Source organism: Papio anubis, chromosome 1 (genome assembly GCF_008728515.1).
Source record: "Papio anubis isolate 15944 chromosome 1, Panubis1.0, whole genome shotgun sequence".
Lineage (NCBI taxonomy): Eukaryota > Metazoa > Chordata > Mammalia > Primates > Cercopithecidae > Papio > Papio anubis.
In genome coordinates, this window is record NC_044976.1 from 42,897,915 (window position 1) to 42,915,258 (window position 17,344).

Here is a 17,344-nt window from a genome sequence, read left to right on the forward strand (position 1 = left end):
TCAACAGGTCGGTGGCGTTTTGCATGCTCCTAGTAGCAGGAAGGGCCAACTACTTCCCTTTCGCTAGCTGTGGAGTGCTAACCTTTGCTTGTCTCTTATCAGTGAGCACTGATAGTTCTTGAAATGTTTTTCTGAAAGTAGCCAGAGGCAAGTTGGCCCCAGCACAGCCTTTCTCTCCGGGTCATGGTGGGCTTATTCTCTGAGGACTGGAGTGAAGAGGGGTACCACTGATGTAGTGAAGTGAATGTCATTTCATTAAGAAGTGTCGGCTCCTAGGGAATTTGGGGGGCCTAAAGAAACATGTCCACCCCTCCTCTCTTTGCTGTCCTCATTATGTTTGTCTGATCTTAGTGTTATTTTTTAGCTTTTCCATTGTATCACATCCAGCAGACTCCACGTGATTCTATTTTCACAACTCTCAGCCCTTGTCCACATCAGGCTATTTTTCAGAGAAGGACAAAGGTGTCGTCAATCACCATAAAGCATTTCAAACAGCTGTGTTTTCCTTGCGATCGCAAGGCTAGAAAGCCGACCTCTCTTGGGATTTCACAGGTTTGCTGGATGCTTATCCTGGGGCTCACTTTTAGGACTAGACACGGTTGACCTGTGGGACTGCTCCATATTTGATGTTCACAACTGTTATTAATTTCTGCTTATGAAACAGTTTTTTCTCATGTTCTCCAAGTGCCTTGTTGGGCTCTGGCTACACTTACTCATAGTTGGAACTAAACCTTTATTTGGAACTTGTAGACTAGGAGTGCTGAACCCTGCAATCTTTTGCTCTAATATAATCAGAAAATAATTGTGTTTTGAAGCTTTTGGGCTGTGGGTAGACAGAGCAGTTTTCTTCAAGCCTGGTGAAAATTTATGAACTGAGGGTGTTTTTTCCACCCAACCCTTTGTTCTCAGATTTGCTTCATTTTATTTTCTTAAGAAAACTACATCTGAGGTTTGCCTTCCCCTTTTCTCTATTTTTTCATGCTCCCGTCCTCTCTATAACCACCAACACGAATACCATTTTTTCCCTCCTCTTTATGATGCCGAGGAGAGTAATAGAGACATTGCAGCTCTCTCCCCTGTCGCCACTGCTTCCTCAGGCTGTCTCCTTGAATTAGGCACTGTGTTAACTTTCCTGCGCTAAAAGGCATCTGCCTAAACCCAGCGTACCTTTTCAATAAAAGTCATCATAAAATCAACCTGCCTTGTAAATCCATCGCTCTTTGGTTTTGAAATATGTTGCAAGTGTGTCTTTTATGTCAGCGTCTGTAAGCCGGAGACCTCCCCACTTAAGGGAGAAGGCTGCTGGCTGACAGCACCACTGCTAGTGTTGTCCTCTCCCTTTGGCTTTGGCTCTCTTTCACCTTTTCACTTTCTGTTGACTTGTGTGTCTTGTGATCCTGCTTCTTGGATATACCTGCTGAACAGGTATCGGCATTGTGTTGGTCAATTTTATTTTATTTTATTTTAGTTTTTGCTTGTCCGGTGATGTGCAAGTGATCAAGGCTAGTTGTAATGTGACCTCCAGCTAAAACTGCCTTGTGTTAGGGTATGACAGGTTCTACCCCTTTTTTTCCCTCCAAATACAAGTTGAAAATTAAATCCTCTCATAACTAATATGCCACAAAGTAACATCTGGAGATTGAGATCCCTCTCTTCTTACCTAACAGATCCAGCTTGTGTCCATTTTTCTGTCTTTTTAGCCCAAACCTGTATCAGACTCCAGAGCAGGAGGAAGCTTGTTAGTCAAGTCAGAACTCATAGACGTGGATATCCATTCCTCTCTGAGTGTCAAAGCCATAACTCTTCTGTTTGCCTGGTTTGCATTGTGTGGTGGTGGCATCCCCCATGGAGATGGATCCCTCACACAGGAATACGCCTGGGTGGAGAAAAATTAAATGAGTCTGTCTCCCAAAGTGAAATGGAATTCTGACCTTGAAATTAATGAGATTCTGATCAGAAGGGTGGGGAAACTTCTTTATTTCCAATGTAGTGTTATAGAAATTGGAGTCCTTTTCTTCTTTTATTCATTTAAAATATTCTTCCCTTATAGAGTACCTTGTGTTCTCCTTTTTTTCTTGTACACAAGCATAAAACCTATAGGAGTGTCTGTGAGGGGAGGGTGTTTGTATACCCACGTTATTATCCAGAGTTGCATTTGTGACTAATCTTTAATAAGAAACAGAGGTGCAAAGTGAAAAGGAGGCTGTGCTACCCTGTGGTCGCCCTGGATTTGTGCTCTTTCCTCCCTTCCTTACCTTAGGTGGTTAGCACATCCCTCACTGGGTCACACTGGATAGCATTTGTGCTTTTGATTGCGAATTTTTGGAAGGCAGGAGAAGTATTTTTCTGTAAGGAAGGGTTGAAGAGGCACTAAGACAAAGTCTGCAGCAGCTTTCTTGGCTCCTGTCATATGCCGACGTGTGTCGGAATATTTATGGTCTGCTTTATGTAAATACATATTTAAGGGCCGTTAGAAGGCCTGATTATTCCCACTAGATGCCTTTCAGGTCCTCCCTACAGAACCGTTTTGAAATAAGTAATATTTCTCAGATAATCGAGTGACAGTATACAAGACTGCTTCCAAAGGGAGAGAGAGCTTCAGGGGCAGATGGGGGCAGTGACGGGGGATGGGGATATGAAAAGACAGAGGATAAAAAGTGTTCAGATGAGCAGAGTGATAGGACACAGTGCTTTTGCCAGATTGCCCAAATTAACCATATATGGTTAATATATACACACACACATATATGTGTATGTATGTATATATATTTATTCTTAAAATTTAGAGTTAATTGCTGCTTTGGTTGACTCATTTTTCAGTTCTCTTCATGTAAATACCTTTTCATAAAATATTTTTTAAACATTTTAATTAAATGCAGCAGTCAAACTCCAAAGTAAGCATTTAGCTTTAGAGTTTTGTTGGTGGGTGGGGGCGGGGGGTGAGAATGGGGATGTGTGTCCTTTACTTAGAGCAGAAGTTTTTATGACTGAGTTTTAGGTCATTAAGAAATCAGTTGTATAATGGAAACACTGATAGTTTTTACTGTTGCAGCCACCCCCTGCTCACACACTGCATCAATATGCAGATATGTCCACTTGCGAGCCCACTGGAAAGAGAGGCCTGCAGACATGGTGTAATGCACACATGTTCTTTCTTAAATCTGGGTAGTGGTAGGCAGGATTTCTTTTGTGATTAAACAGGCATTTTTGTAGACAGAAATATAGCTTTTTGGGTCAAACATCATCTTTCCTGGTCGGTGATTCTGGTTTGCTCGCCTGTCCATCCACCTGGCTTCACAGGTGATTCCTGAGGGAGGTGTTGGGCTCTATGGGAAACAAGCAGTCTTTACTCTACAGGACTGACTGACTTGCCCTGGAAAATGGGAGAAGCGTTTTGTGAGAAGCCATTCATGGAGGATGCGTAATTCCCCAGGAAGGGGACTGAGGTAACTCCTGTTTATTGTCACTCCCCGAACCAGTCCCCAAGGCTCGTTGTCCAGGTAAATAATGCTAAAATTTATGGACCAATTACAAATAGTTCACGTGTGCCTTACATATGAAGTGTCTACAGCGATGTTTCCCAGGGCCTTTAAAATAAACATTTCCTCATTAAGGAAACTTTACAACAAAAGGGAAGATAAGTATTGTCTGCTGTCTTGTGTTAGAATCTGTACATTTATTACCCCCTTAGTATTCTGACTCCTGTCGTGTGCATTTCCTGATGGTTCTCTTCAGGCTGCCCCTGTGCCCAGATTCCTGCCTGTGTGACACAGCCTTTGGCCAGCCTGCCAGCCTGTCCACTCAGCCCAGATTGGAGTTGGCGAAGTATACATGCTCACCAAAGGGCCGAGAGGGCCCAGAACTGCCCACGTGGAGTGGTGACTGGCCCTGCCTTCTGGCTTTACCCCAGGGATAGATGGGCACTGACCATAAGTGGCTTGACTTTGCCCTCTTTCCTTGCCCTTCACTGTGGCCAGGCAGAGTCACAGGGAGGCAGGAAACCTGATGGCTCACGGCAGCTCCTGGATGTTCCGCTTTGCTCTCATCTTTGATGTACTTGGGCAGCCATTCTTGGGTCCCAAAAGCCCTGAGTAGGAGATGGTATTTTGTACTCTGTGTCTTTATAAAGGCGTGTATCATTGAAGACCCTGTGTTCTAACAGTCAAATCAGCTGAGCCCATCTAGGCCAAAGGCAGCCTGGAATGGGGAGGGCTGGGGTGAGGGGGATACTTTCCAAGGGCTCTGGGAGTGGAGTGGGCAGGGACTCCACTCTGGGCTTTTAGGAGAGTTGCTCTTGCTAGGGAGAATGTTTGGGGCATGCCAGGTGGCCAGGCTGCACCTCTGGGTTGCAGCTGGGACAGATGACCACTGGGAAAGGGCCAGCAAATCGCCAGAAGAGCTGGGTCAGATGCTTCCCTCTGTCCTGACTGCCCAGACCTAGCCTGACTCTCCCTCAGCTGCTCCCGGGTTCTCCCCCACTCCCCGGGGGCAAGAACTCCTGTGATGTGTGTGGTTGTTTCTGGTTGTTCACTCCCCACACAGTCATGGAGACTCTTTTTCATGCTGCTGGGTTTAATTGTCTTGTTGGGATAAAGAAATGTTTGCACAGCTAACGTGGAGCCGGGCTGGACGGGAGCGGTCCCTGATGGCTGCAGAGCCATCTGGCCTGGCTTGGCTTGGCTCGGCGCGCCGCTCGCCCGGCGGCTGGGCTCGCTCTAGCTGTGCTCCCGCTCTTCCCCTGCCCTCGCTCCACGCCGCGCCGCTCTGTGCGGCGGCTGCCTCCTCTTACGGCCGGAATGCCTAATCACCATGGTGAGAAAACGGACACCGCAGCCGTCCTCCCTCCTCGCCCCGCGCCCTCCCTCCCATCAATTGTCATGCAGAAGTGATCCGGGCTGCCGTTTCCTCGCGGCCGCCCGCCAGCCCCTCGCCGCTCCCGGCAGAAGGGTGGCTGGTAATTGATCGTCTGGGGGAGGGGGCGCGGAGAGGCTCGAGAACGGGCCCCGGGGAGACCAGGCCACGAAGTGGGCCCCGTTCGCTCACTTGCAAGGGACCCCCCAGCCTCCGCCACCGAGGCAGCTTGCAAGTGGTTTCAGAAATGTTGGTGATCTCGCCGTCGCTCTGCCGCACTTGGAGGCCGCGGGAGGACTCCGCGCGCCGCCTGGAGAGCCGGGAGCGCCCAGCCCGCGGCCGCACACACGAGAGCCCGTCGCGCCCCCCGCCCTGCCCCGCCTCGCCCTCCACGTCCCCGCGCCCCCAAGTCGCACTAAGAACCCAGTCCCCGATCGGCTTCCTCTACGCCGTCTGAGCAGAAGAGAGTGGGGACCGGGGTGAGGGATAAGGGGGGGCGCCCACGCGACGTCGGGGTGCATGGGAGCGCGCAGGAGGCGCTAGTGGGTGCACGGGGCGTGAAGGGGACACAGCGCGGGCGTGGGGATGGCCACTGCGTGGGGAGCGTTCTGCCTGGGGGAGGAGGGATGGGAAGAGGGTGGGGGAGCAGGGCGCGTGGAGGAGGGAGGTTGGACGTGTGTACAGCGCCTGGGGACCTCGCTGGCCCCTCGGTGCCCCCAGGACTCTGAGATTTCTCCTTTCGGCTCGAAATGTTTTTCCCTTCCTGCTTTTCAAATCTGTAAAAATGTACCGGGGAATGTTTCCTAAGTCCAGGGCTCCGTGCTTCGGCGGGATTGCTGGCATTCGGGCAAGGCGAGTCGCGGTGGCCTCTGACGGTCTGAGGCTCGCAGCCAGCACAGCGGGACTTGTTAAAGTCCGGGCAATTTCTGGAACTCTTCCCACGGGAAGTTTTCCGGGGCTGCCTTCCGGTCAGCGGCCCCAGGTTGATTATTTTGTGGCCCTTTTTTGTTTGAAAACAAAAAAAAAAAACACACATTGTATCCAAATAACAAAAGTTGCTGTCCCTCCCCATCCCCTTTCCTCATTAGGCAGGGAAGAGGAAACTGGAAAATAGAATTATACTTTTATATTGGTTTTCTTATTTTTAACCCTTATTAACTATATCCATCTGGTTAATAAATGTTAGCACACATTGAAATGTATTCTTTGTAAGTAATTGAGATTTGGAGTGACAACATATTTAATAGAGTTATATTTTTATAATAGTTTTTCTTATTTTTAACTCTTATTAACCACTTATTAACCACATCCATGTGGTTAATAAATATCAAAGCACACGTTGGGACGTGCTCTTTATAAATACTTGAGATTTGGAGTGATGGTACATTTCATTGTAAAATCCACAGTAATTTTAAACACCAAAATAGCAATATTGTTTGGACTTGCATATTTGCTCCTAAGAGTTTAACAGCATTTCCCAGCACCGTTTTATCCCGTCTTAAAGAGAGATGAACTGCAGACTGAAGGATAATTTATTGCTATATATCAGCTAAAATGCCTTTAAAAAATTTTTTTAAGTATCATTTAAATTGTGGCGTCTATGGTTGAACAGAATGTGTTGCTATCCACATGTAACTTCACATGTGTGCTACACGGTAGGAATTTGTAAGTATCTCTTTCTTTGCAGCAAGAAGGAGAATCTTCTGCGAAAGAACTTTCTTACTCCTTTTCCAGGAAAAGATCCTGGATTGGGACTACATGTTGGGCCTGGAGAAATCATAGGCTGTGGTATGAATCAGAACACCTGGTAGATGCTAAGTAAGCAGAAGGAATTTATCATCTTCCAGCCTTACCCAATGGATTGGACCTTTCTGTTATCTTAATCACACTACTTTAGTTTTAGTGTTTAAAAAAATTACTATTTTTTGCCAGGTACCAATCATATAAAGGGGTTTAGTGTTCATTACATATTGAATACCTTAATGGTGGTGATTATAATCTAGTTTTTACTTTTAAGTTTTCATTATCTTACCACTCTTCAGCATTGCACAGAACAGTATGTGTAGGACTGTGCTATCCCAAAGGCATAGAGGTTTGAGGAAATAAAGGAAGGACTTATTTATGCCTTGAGGTGTCATGATTACAAAGGTAGGGAGGGTGTTTTCCAAGAGTTTGCGAAATAACCTCTCTCAAATATAGACTTATTTTATTACTTGGGGTACTGTTAATACAAAATTGTTTATAACTTAACAAAAATTTAAATCTGCTTATTTCTCTCAACCCTTAGAAATGTAAGATTGGAGTCTATCCCCTCTCCAAATGTTTTCCCACAACATTACATCCCCTATCGTGGAGTTCACACATACGGATCTGCTTTTGGTGTGTATTTTAGAAAAAAGTTTCTACCTAGATCCTCGCCGAAGTTGGAAACAGTCAATGATGTGGAGGTTTTGTAGACACATGTAACCATCTGGCAATTCGGATATGTGGCTGTCAGTTTTCTCTGTGGAATGCGTTCTGGTTGAAGATGACCTAGAAGAAATCAAAGTTGTGCTTTTGGTGGGGAGACATGGTGCTGTGTCCAGTACATTCTGTTAACAGATCTGAAGCTTTAGGAAAATCTGGAGCTATGTGAGTGAAGAAGGAACCTTTTGTACAGTCTTAAGAGAAATCAAGCCCAGTAAGTTTGAGTGTGACTTACCAGGCAAGAGTCGTCTTTTTCCACCGAAATTCATTTGCAGACTAGACTTATGGCTTTACATCCATCTTAGTGCTGCAGAGACAGAAAGCTGTAGGGAAGCGGCAAGGGCCAGCCCTGGAGACGCCTTTGCTTTATTTTCAGGTATATGATTCCCATTGAGGTGCCAGCTAATCCTATATTGCTCTCATTTGACCTTGCTTCTGGGGGTTTGATTTAAAGCAAGTCAGAGTGGCCTAGCATAATAAATACCTGTTAGAGGAATAAAAGCTATATTTGCCCCTTTGAGCCTCAACTTGAAGGTGTTTCAGATCAAAGTTGGGGAGGCAATATAACATAGTCATTATGAGTTTGGCCTCTGGAGTTAAGTCCTGACCTGTTAGCTTACTTGCTTTCTGATACCAGGCAGGTTACCTAATCTCTCTGGGCCTCAGTATTCTCACCTGCAAAATGGGAATTACACAAACCTAAAGGGTTGTTGGGAAGGACTAATGAGATTAAATACACAGATAATGCTTAGAACAGTTTCTCACACATACTAAGTGTTCGATACTTAGTTACTATTATTATTTCAAGGACAATCTGGTGGTATAACCTTGCTTGTTACAAGCACTGATATAGCCAAACACAGGGTCATTAACAACTAGCAATGTATGTAGGGTCCTTTCACATACTCATGCCTCATGGCAATGTGGAAAGAGGGAGGGAGAAAGGCTCGAAAGCCCATTTCTGTGATGGCCAGCTACTTCTCCTCCCTTCATTATTATCCATCCACCAGGATTAGCCCTGGTGTCCTCCTGACCTCTTTCTCCCTTGTTTTATTTAGAAGCAAGGTAGTAGTCGAGTTAGAGAAACTGAGTCTGGGAGTCGGGAGAGGACTTGACTAGGGTTGGATGTCTAGGCAGTGGCCTGGGTTAAAAAAGCCAAATATCACGGTATTTTCTTATTCTGAGATTTTATATTACTGGATATTGTTTGAAATCAATGGGTTATTAGAATTTGTGTGTGATAGAGATTCGGACTACATGTAATGAGATTTGCTGTAATAGTATTTGACTAGTATTTGAATTCACAATCCCTGGGTTTCTCGTGTGTCCTTAGATTTTAAGTTATACAGACACTTTTACCCTCTTGCCTATGTGAGACAGATCTGTGAACCTTCCCCCATCTGTGTGTGTCACAGTCCCACAGCATGATGGATTGTTTCTGCTTGGGGGAGGCTTAGGACAGGGCTTGAAGGGGCCTTGTAGGTCAGAAGAGAAATACAGCAGCAGGACTGAGATGGGGGTGCTGCCTGGGGAGGGATTAGCAGGGGGAAGGGGAGGGCAGAGTTGGGCGGGGCATAGTGTCTGTGTGCATTCTCCTAGGAGTAAAAGAGGGCTGTCCATTACCCTGAAGGCACAGATAAACTCAGTGTTTTTCTCTTTGTAGAAAAAAAGCCCCATGGGACTTGGGAATACCAGAGAATGACTCTGCATGTCAGTGGGAGAGGTGGGGAGTAGAAGGATGGGAGTGGGGAAGACTGACCCTGTGCCTGAGGACTTCGGATTTGAGTCTGTTATTTAAATAGAGTAGCTCATGTTTGAAGAGCCTCATGCCCACACATGTTTGTAGCAGAAATAGCTGTTGGAAGCCAGTCATCTGATACCTCAGTCTCTATCAACTCCTTCATGGCTCCATTTAAAGGAAGGGTTCAACTCGCCTTTCGAAGTAAAGTGTCTCTGAAGGTCATGGAGCACCCAATTCTGCTCCCTGTCTGTCCTCAGCCTTTCCCACATATGGTCACAAAGGTGTGTGCTAGGTAGGAAGGGAAATGCTGAATGTTCTTAATTTTTGGTTCTTAAAAAAGGGGAAAGTCTGGGATTTAGGTCCAAATGCCAAAATCATGGTTCAGAAGGAATTCTAGAAAAGGAGCGGAGCCTGAGAGGTAGCTGGAGCGGTAAGGGCAGTGGTGCATGCTCGGCTGAGGAATCAGCAGGACTGCAGTTAGGGCCTAGGCTTCAGCTTCCTTCCTGAGCAGTAAAATTAAAAAAAAAAATCCTTAGAACAACAAAAGTCTGGACGCATGGGCTTCCTTCCTGACAGGCCAACCTGGTGGGGCTTCATTCAGACAGAGCAGCAGTCAAGGCTGATTTACGGGGAAAAGAACCCAGACATGGGTTTAACCCTTTCCTAACCACAGCGAGGCTTCACTGCAAATGCTGCCTCCTTCTTCCAACTTACCATCATGGTGTGGGGAGATCTTTATTGTCATTTCTTCTTTATTTAAAGAGAGTACCCGCTGCTAAAGTGCCTACTGTCCTCTTCATGAGAAAGCTGACCCTGTGAGAAGTTGAGTGACTTGTGAGAAACCAAGTCTGTGGCTCATGGCCAGAATAGCTCTCAGGCTCTTGATGACACTATATTGACTGTGTAGTATTGAATCCATCTTTGATCCCATAAGAAGTGCCTACTGGAGTTTGTATTGGGGTGTCGCTGTGAGCCCCAGTTTTACCTCCATAAGATACTGGTCCCACAGAAGGAATAGTACTGCTTCATCTTAGCTATTTGTTGGTGGCAGTGGATAAAACTGTGGCAGAGTATGTGAGACATGACTCAGTTGCCATCTCATTGGTCAAATATGATGCAGTCATTAGTTCGTTGAATCATTCAGCTGTATTTACTGCATGCCTACATTGTTCCAGGCACCATGCTGGGTACTGGGAATAGACTGATGTGCAAGACAGATTATAGTCCCTGCCTTACTGGACTTCAAAGTTTAGTTAGCAATTGCAGGATGCTGCGAAAACTGCATCATAGGGTAAATATAACATGCCATGAGACTTAGACGTTGGAGCATCTAATCTTGTGTAAGAGTCAGGGATAGCTTTCTGGAGCAAGTGACCTTTAAGCTGATATCTGAAAATCAAGAAGGAGTTGTTTATTCAAAGGAGCTAAGAGTAGCAGTTTGCTTTTTTTGGACAAGCTATAGTATCTGAGAGTGGAAGAAAGAACTCCAGAACTGCCAAGGATTGGTCACAGTGAAGTGAGAATAGAATTGTTCCCTGCCAGGACCTGAGACCTGACCTTGGATGTCTATAGCGCTTCATCCTATAACCAGGAATTCTTGAGAATGTCCATTCGGTGCTTATGTGGCTCTGAGGCTCATCATCATCTAGGGTCCCGCTTTTAAAGTAGCTTTCTAAAGATATGTCACTAGAAAAATGCTTTCTGATGACATATGCTATCTTAACCACCAGAGGACCCGTGAGCACCCAGAGCCATGCTTGGCACAGAGTAGATACTCAGGAAATACTTGCTGAGTGAAGGAGGGCCATTGCCCTGCTGATGTTTAGTGAGGTAGATTAAGGGCCCTCATCCTTTTACTAAAGTTCAGGCTTAGCTGTATCCTTTGCCCTACCCGGAAACGTGACAGGTCTCAGGGCCTAGAGTACTCGCTTGGCCGTTAAACTGAGCCACATAGCACCCGGGATTCTTGGCAGAGTTTCTTGGCAAAGTTTCCTCTGGGAGGTGCATTGCTCAGGCTTGACTTTCACAAGGGAGGTTAGGCGTGTAGTGCCAAGAGTATTGAGGAAGGGAAAAAAGGAGGCGAAGCAAACCGTTGTTCCAGCCTGGCACACGTCGGCATGCTAAAAACAGTTCCTTCTAGCCGGGGCCTCTGGACTCCACCATCCCCACTGTGGTTTTCCTTCCCTGGCCTCTTATCTTCATCATCGCTGTACATCCACGAACATTTCCTGAGCTCCTGTGTGTAGAGCGTTGTGCTCGGTGCTGTTTGCAGGGGAATCAAAGAAGTAGGAGATAATACTTCCTCTTCTTGACGGCCTTATGGTTAAGGTGAGTAGCTAAACTGTATATATGAAAAAGAAATGATAGTGTAAAATGACAGGAAGGGCACTAGGATTTCAAGAGAGAGTCATCCCTGAGGCTGGCTTTCCTAAAATGTGATCTAAGGACTGTCTGCTTCAGATCACTTGTGGTGGTGGTAGTAGAGGATGGGGACAGGGATGGGGGTGGGGTGAAGAATGTTATTTATAATGCACATTCCCAGGGCCCACACTACACTTCGTATTCACAATCATAAGGAATGCAGCTTACAAACTGTATATTTAGCAAGCAGCCATCCCAGGTGAATCTTGTGCTCCTTAAGGTTTAGGAATCACTCTTCTAGGGTGAAAGTCTCAGGGGAAGGTTTCGCCGAGGTGTTTGGCCTTGCAGAAAGGGGAGTGAGGACTTGGGGGTGAAGAAAGGAAGAGGATGGAAGCCCACTGAAGAGTCTGGGCAGGCAGGGGAAGGGTGAAGACCCAGGGATCTGCTCACAAACAGTACCTTTCTCATCCAGTCTCCTGTCTCGGGGAGGATCTGTCCACCTGTCCCAGCTCCCCCTCTGCCACTGCTCCTCCTCGGATTGCCTCCCTCGCCTCTCTTATTGCTGATCAACTGACTGTATGTACCCAGGCCTCCCCTTCTTGGTGCAATATTATAATGATGAGGTAGCCCAGTGGAGGGGCTGGAGGTGCTTAGCCAGATGCGAAGGAGGCCACTGTGCGCTGCGGTGCTCCTTGGGCTCCAGCCAGCTTATCTTCTCACTGCTGTTGTTCTGCCGAGAAGGGGCTGGAGAGGGTTTGGTGTGTGTGTTTTGCCAGCCTCCTCTCTCCTCTTCCGCAGCCCTTGAGCTTTCAAATGCTCATTTGTAAAGAAATAAAAGTTGGAGCGTTAGAGGAATCTCTCAGTGGCAGAATTAGTCACCAACACCTGCAGATTGGCTTTCTGCTTTAAGCTTTAACCCTTCCAGGGGCAGCTGCCACCAGGTAGAAGGTTCAGTGAGCCGTGACTAGGGGCTTGCTCTGAGAGGTTCAGGGGGCTTTGGGTACCTGCGCAGGAGGGGATGCTCTCGTCAACCTTGCTTCTGGAGTTGGGGATGGCATTTTTCCCCCCAACATAATTCCCCCTTTAAAAACACTCATCACGTTAAATTGTAACTATTTGCTTACTTATGCCTCTCCCATGGGTGCATGTCTGTCTCCTTATGTGACTCCATCTAGCGTGTCCCCTCATGTAGTGCCCGACTTGATAAATATTTGTTGTTAAAGTGAATGAACCCAGGATCACTGTTCTTCTGTTGAGTTTGCAGAGTTGCCAGCTGGCTGTACGCACTTGGACATAGTCTGAAGGGCCACACAGGATCCACCATAACACTGGGCACCTCCTGGCACGTTTACAAGTGGGAGGTGATGACTAGAAATAGAGGAACGGTTCAGTGATAGGGCAAGAGCACAGTCAGAAGCTCCGGGCCTGTCATTTACTAGCCGTGTGACACTGGGTAAGTCTCTGTTTCTCTGAGCTCCAGCTCCTCATATGTAAAATGGGAGATGGCAGATAATCCCTCCCCTACCCTACAGGGTTGCTGAGTAAGTAAATAATCCAGATGTGTTTTGTAATCTAAAAGTAACCGTATAGATGCCATACTCTCACATACACATAGGTACTTGCAATATGTCTGTCTACGTCTGTCTGAAGAGCAAAATGGTCTTCCGGGGGCTAAAATAGTTTATGAAATGCCTGAGTGTTCAACCTAGAGGGAACATGACATGCCATTCCCTCCTTGAAGTTGAGCTACAGAGGACAGTCTGCATTCCCTGAGACCGGCTGCAGCACTATTTTTCTAGGTGTTTGGGGGCAGAAGTTACCCAATTCTTGTAGACTTTTTATGAATGTAAGTTGGCAGGCCATTTTCTATACAGATCTGTGACATCTCAGCTGAAATTTTGTCTGCTAAATTCCCACTGAAAGAAGTTTACCCTTTGCCTTCTTCTCAGCAAAGCTCAGAGCATCTTTATTTTTCCGTTTCCAGGGCCAGTGACTCTATTCCTATTTTGTGGAGGGAGATGTTTTGGCTCAGAGGCACAGTGCTTTGGCCTGAGGAATGATAGGCAGAATCAAGACGAAGAGGGCTTTCTGCCCTAGAGACCTTTCCTAGGCTGCAAGAATAGCCATGCTCTGTCGGCCAGTATGACAAGATGAAGAGGTCCCTGTCAGATTTGGAAGGGCTTGCCCCTTGGGCGAGATCTTTAGAAGTTAAAGCTGGGCCAGGAGGATTGGAAAGAGCAAGAATTTGAAAAAGGCTTTACTAGGCCCGGTGTAGTGGCTCACTCCTGTAATCCCAACACTTTGAGAGGCCAACGCAGGCGGATCACCTGAGGTCAGAAGTTCAAGACCAGCCTGGGCAACGTGGCAAAACCCCATCACTACTAAAAAATACAAAAATTAGTTGGGCATGGTGGCACATGCCTGTAATCCCAGCTACCTGGGAGGCTAAGGCTGGAGAATTGCTTGAACTGGAGAGACAGAGGTTGCAGTGAGCCAAGATTGTGCCACTGCACTCGAGCCTGGGTAACACAGCAAGACTCTGTCTCAAAAAAAAAAAAAAAAAGGAAAAGAAAGAAAGAAAGAAAAAGACTTTACTTGTGCGGTAAACTTCATTGTGTGATTATTTAATAGACCATTAACAAGCAGATTCATTAACAAGATCTTAATTAACAAGTTCCAGGGTTATTCCTCCAAGTTCCCAGGGGTCCTGTTCGCCTCTCATTTAGTCCCAGAGACTTCCTATCCTCCTTAAACTAACCAAGCCAGATGCATTTAAATTCAGTCTTTTTATTGCACGTGAAATGACTGCAGGCAAAGAGAAGAACATAGTATCACTCTTAATAATAATAGCTGACACTTCGAGCACTTTCTATGTGTCAGGCACTATTCTGAATGCTTTACAGGTAATAATTTATTTAATCCTCATAAAATCCCTATGAGATAGGTGTTGTTTGTCTCCATTTTACAGATGAGGAAACTGATGCACAGTGTTTAAGCAATATGCCCATTGTCACACAAGCAAGTGTGAGAGAAGAGGTTCAGATCCCAGGCAGTCTAACTCCAGAGTCAATGAGAAGGAAGGACACTCCAGGAGAGGGAGACCTATGGGTCAGATTCACGAGGTAACAAGAATAATACTTGTATTTGTTCACTGTGTGCCAGACACTGTTCTGAGCACTTCATATATGTATGTCAGGCTGTATCCATACTTGAAAAATTGATAGGAGCCTTTTGCAGTGTGGCAGCCCTTAGGCACAATTTATTTTGGCCCATTCACAAGCCCTTTTCACCCTCCCTGCACTGTGAGTTCCTTGAGGTAGGAGCTGTGTCCTATTCTAAGATCTCTGTTCCCAGTCCCCAGTTCATTGCCTGGAACTTACTAGTTATGATCTAAGAAAAAAAATTTGTCAAACGTACCCTTTGGTGGGATGGAGGAAGATGATTTAGTATCTGCTAACACCCAATGCGCTTTACAGACATAGTAGTTTAAGAAGAGCTAAATCTGTGAGACGAGACAGATGCACCTACTCTTTCTGTGCCTCCATTTCCTCAGGGTAAAGTGGGATGAACACTAGTATCAATCTCTTAGGGGTGTTATAAGGATTAAATGAGTTAATAGAAAATACAAATAAAGTCCTAGGAACAGTGCCTGGCACAAAGTACGCCTTCAATAAATGTTAGGTATAATTAATATAAGGGTTTGGGCACAGATTTGAGGTCTCTTAAACTGGGTTCCTCCACCTCTTACCTCTACTCCTAACTGCATTATGGGGACAGTGACTTCAGCAAGCCCTGAACTCTCACAAGTTTGTGCAGTTTATGACAAGTCTTCCTACGGCTGAAAAATCTTCCAGTTGATATTCAGGAGTTGATATCTATAATGTTGTCTTTCCTTCTTGGTTTCAGTTATATGGGGGCTGGAGCAAGGATGAGTTTAGCACTCACCCAATGACCCCCTTTTAAAAATACCCGAAAAGGCACAGAGTGGAAATAACTAGAATTCTACACTAAACTCCCATCCGAGGAAGGACAGTAAGCCAGAAGGACTTTTTCTGGGTTTAGTAAAGGGCTTGATGAATCCTGTTCTATGCCTCTGCCTGGTCAGCCAACTCAGATAGCAAGTCTGTGGACCATTTACTCTTTACCAGCTATTTTGAGGAGAGGATGAGGAAGTGATAGAATGCCTCGAATCACTGGGAAATTTGAGCTGGGAAGGAACCATTGCAGGCTGCTTTATTTTTCCAGTTTTCTAATTACTTACATAATGCTTAAGACTGTGTTTTCCCCTTTAAGGGGAAAAAATGGCTTTGGCTCTATTTAGAGCTCATCACATTTGTACATTCTACAAATACTCTTCTCCTAAATCTCAACTTGAAGACTTCCAAGCACTGTTCTCACAGCTGGCTGCTTTCGCTCCCACTCCACTATCCCGCCCCGCCCCATCATCTTTAGTTAACGATGGATGCTCATAAACCCCCAAACTGGCCTCCCTCTTTTCCGACTTCGCATCCTTGTGTTCTTTCTAAGGAGCTCGGCCATAATATCACTTTTCTTTAGCTGCATTCTAACTTCTAAGAGGCTTAATAGGCAAGGAGATTGTGGGGTCTTTGACTTCCTCTGAGCCTTAGCCCTAAGTGGTTTATTCTATTAAGCTGATTCCTGGTGGTGGATAGAGCTTTGCTGGATAAGAAGTTGGGGTGGGGGAAAGTTGCAGTTGGAGGAACTGGATACTTTCACTCCCCCTTCCACTGTGCCCCACCCTCCAACCCACTCCTGCCCCGATTGTGTTTTTAGAGCTTTAGAATGAAGGAAGTGGTGATGAAATTAAGTAAAGAACTCTTAGAGGACTTAAGAGGTTGACATTTTCCCCAAAACTGTCTTTTGCCTCCTCACCTCTTCCCTCTCTGCACTTTCATTCCTACTCTTCAGTCTGCCACTTGTGGATTTTTTTTTCTTTCCTTCCACCTCTACTTTTGCCTCCACTCCAACACTAGCTTAAATAAAAAAGCTGGGGGGAATAAGGAATACCAATTTTGAGCTATCGTTTTAAAGAAAGGAATCCTATCCAGGTGTGGAATGTAGAAAAAAAATAACAGATAAGATTTTAACAAAGGAAACAATGCAAATTCTTCCAGATGTTTTCTCCTAGCATTACACCAAGTTGAATATATTGACCCAGATTAAGGATTTTCAGGTGTCCCTATTAACATTGTCTCTTGGTTCAGGAGGGCCAGCAGGCTGGGAGAGCAGAGGAAGTGTCTGTTCTTTATTCAGTCATGCTGAGCAGCAGAGAAACTGTAAGGGACATTTGTGAGCAGGAAGAATGATGTTAGAGAAGTGAGGAGGGGAGTCAAGAGTTTAAGTGTAGAAAAAAGTACAGGACAACCTTCACAGGGAAGGTGGGAAGAAAACCAAAAGTAGCCAGAGAGCTAAAAAGAAGGAGGGAAAATGTGAGATGGAGGTCGGAGGATGGAAAATGTGAAGCATTTCAAGGAATTGTGAGTAATTTGTTTGATGGCATACAATTGTTGATGAAGGAGTGGGGAAACAGGGCCTGGATGTGTGGTTGGTAGGCTTATAAGGCAGCAGAGGCTCTTTGGAGGGCCTTTCAGCAATGTCTGTCTACAAAAAATTTAAATACAAATATCCTTTGATGGGATTCGACTTAAGAATTTATCCTGCCAGGCGCAGTGGCTCAAGCCTGTAATCTCAGCACTTTGGGAGGCCGAGACGGGCGGATCACGAGGTCAGGAGATTGAGACCATCCTGGCTAACCCGGTGAAACCCCGTCTCTACTAAAAAAAATACAGAAAAAAACTAGCCGGGCGAGGTGGCGGGCGCCTGTAGTCCCAGTTACTCGGGAGGCTGAGGCAGGAGAATGGCGTGAACCCGGGAGGCGGAGCTTGCAGTGAGCTGAGATCCGGC

The 17,344-nt window shown here is 45.9% G+C and overlaps 1 protein-coding gene and 1 long non-coding RNA gene across 6 annotated transcripts in view; one reads left to right on the forward strand and one right to left on the reverse strand.

Moving 5' to 3' along the window:
• The window catches only part of RNF220 (ring finger protein 220), a 252,268-nt gene that overhangs the window by 7,663 nt on the left and 227,261 nt on the right, over window positions 1–17,344 (forward strand). The gene's annotated exons all lie outside the window — the stretch shown is intronic.
• LOC103884480 overlaps window positions 5,765–17,344 on the reverse strand; it is a 55,097-nt gene continuing 43,517 nt past the window's right edge. Inside the window, exons 5-6 of the long non-coding RNA XR_004184848.1 lie at window positions 7,258–7,383; window positions 5,765–5,851 (exon numbers count right to left, since the gene is read on the reverse strand). This is a non-coding gene — a long non-coding RNA (uncharacterized LOC103884480). The remainder of the gene's footprint in view (window positions 5,852–7,257; window positions 7,384–17,344) is intronic.